We start from the raw sequence: 2,859 nt of genomic DNA, 5'->3' as shown, positions 1-2,859 counted from the left end.
CACCAAATGCTGAGTGTCCTCCCTTGAGATGCTTTGCCTGGCCTTTACAGCAACTGCAGTTGCTGCTAGGTTGAGGGTCTTTCCACCTGCAGTTTTGTCTATGGATATGGTCGAGGTCATCGGACAATTAAAGACATTTAATTTCTTTGCCTGAAGAAGCTATAGGTGTGCTTTTGCGGTATGTTTTGGGTCATTATCCATCTGTACTGTGAAGCTCGGTCCTATCAATTTCACAGAATTTGACTGCTGCTGCAAAAAAGTATACATCTGGAGTTATACTTCCTGCTCATACACTTCAGAATTTATCCTGCTACTTCTATTGGCAGTCACATCATTAATAAACACCAGTGACACAGTTCCATACATGACCATGCCAGAACACTTCCTCCACATGTTTGACAGATGATGTGGTATGCTTTGGATCAGGAGCATTTCCTTTCCCTTTTCCCTATTCTTCTCTTCCCATCATTCTGCTACAAACTAATCTTGCAACAGAACTGGGCAGGCGTTTTTTTTTTTTTAAAGCGAAGTCTTATGTGGTCTTTCTGTTCTTGAGTGTTACCAGTGGTTTGCATCTTAAGGTAAACTGTTTGTATTTACATTCATGAAGGCATCTCTTGATTGTCGAGTTTGACAATGATACTCCTATCTCTTTGTTCTCGACTAGATGTTGTGAAGGGCCTTTTCTTCACCAAGGAAATAAGTCTGCGAACTTCCACTTTAGTTGTCTTCTGTGGCTTTCTAGGCCTTTTAGTTTTGCTGAGATCAGCAGGGCATTGCTTCTTTTTAAGAATGCACCAAACTCTTGATTTGGCCACTTTAAAAAGTTTCAGCTGTCCTGCTGATAGGACTGTTTTGTTTGTTTTTTTCAGCCCAATGATAGCCTCCTTGCATCAAGAACTCTTTGGAACACATATTGAAAGACCCCATGAACAGCTACCAAAACGCAAATTCAACACTTGGAATCAACTCCAGGCCTTTTGTCTCCTTAAGCTGTCATGAAATAACAAAGAAACAGGCCACACTTGGCCATGAAGCCATTTATCAGTTGGCTGTCCAATTACTTTTGAGCCTGTGAAAATGGAGGGACTCTGGAAAAAAAAATGGCTGTAATTCCTAAATTGGTAGTGCAATATTTTTGTAAAACCGCTTGACAAAGCTGAAAGTCTACATTTCAATCGCAGCTTGACTGCTTAATTTCCAAACCCACTGTGTTAAAATTACAAAAAAAAGTGTCACTGTCCAAATGGACCTGGCTGTTTCTTTTGGAGAGTCATTTTGGAGATTTCACATGCTCTTGCCTTGATTCTTGAGTAAATAATATGCTCAGTCAGAGTGATTCATTTGAACAGTAAAGAATACGCTTGCTGCTTTAGCACCATAATTCAGGTCATTGTGCCATGGTAGGCTACATTTTAAGGCGTTTGGTTGGATTTATACAGACTCTTCTATAGTACAGGATCCAATTTGTCCCCAAGACCAAATTCTAAGAGTTGGCAAATAGCAGTCTGCCTTAATAAATTATTTGGCCTACCAGTGAGACAGGAAATGTTTACATTTTTACAGGGTTTCCAAACATTGCTGTAAGCAAATAAAATGGTTCCAGTGCCACATAACAAATCTAAGCCTATTTTGTAATTGGATAAACAAACATTTCACAATATTTCTGTAGCTCCATCACATGAACGTGGCAGCACTGGATATGCGCATACAAAAAAGGAAATAGAGGATGTAGTTTGGACCAAACAGCATGCTAGCTGTTTCATACAACCAATAAAACGTCACTTCATTTTATCACATTGCTCAGGTGTTTAGAGAAATTTCACATACAAATACACATTCAAACAATGGGATCCATATGTTGAGGCCACATTATCAACATTTAAGTGTGATGTACACATGCAATAATGTTTTAACTAAGCTTAACTCAGAAAGTGATCCCAGTTAATTATATTTAGCTGAATACAACTGAGCAACGTGCCAGCAATAGATGAAACCAGTGGATTCTCTAGATTTCAATGACCAAACTGATCTCATTGGGCAAATACGCTTGTTCCACATTTCTCTGGTCCTCGTTTCCTTTCTTTGCACCCTTTCCTCAGTTCCTCAGAGGGACGAGCCAAGAAGCTAAGAAGGAAAGGAAATGGCGAGGCACAGTTAAAGAAATGACAAGCACCCTATGACTAAACACAGCTCATACATTATGGGTATGTCTCAAGCTCCCTAGTCCAGTACAGTTAGTGAATCAGTATAATCATGTACACACGTGTTGGGGCACTGGTAAAGACCCTGGCTCACTACACATTGGGACACTGATGACTCAATTTCCAGCGACATAACTACGTACTCTCGTTGTAAAAAGTCACCAAAAATTTAAAACTTAAAAATATTTCAGTTTTGTGCATCATATAAATTTGTAAGCTTAATCACATATTTATCATAATGCGTCAAGCAGAATCATAGGCAAGCAAGTGGACTGAAAAGAAATATATCATTACACACTTACAAGTCGTTAGACTCAAACAAACCATATTTTTATATATATATATATATATATATATATATATGTGTGTGTGTGTGTGTGTGTGTGTGGAACGTCAAATACAGGAAAAAAAAAAATCACTAACGTAAGTAACCATTTGACAGCCACAAACAACAACAAACTACTTGCATTCGTTGCCGGAAGTTGGCTGAGAGTTCGTCTCCCATTTTGTTTCGAGTTGAGAGACTTCAGAAAACATGGTCATTTCCAGTAAGGGAACATAATGAGCATGGATGCTCCCTGGTTTTTGCGGTGTATTGTGGGATCTTTTAAGGAGCGAAGGTTCCACTGCACTGGAATGATTTTGCAATAGAGAC

Source organism: Ictalurus punctatus, chromosome 5 (genome assembly GCF_001660625.3).
Source record: "Ictalurus punctatus breed USDA103 chromosome 5, Coco_2.0, whole genome shotgun sequence".
NCBI lineage: Eukaryota > Metazoa > Chordata > Actinopteri > Siluriformes > Ictaluridae > Ictalurus > Ictalurus punctatus.
The sequence above is the reverse complement of the archived record's forward strand: the minus strand, read 5'-3'. Positions refer to the sequence as shown.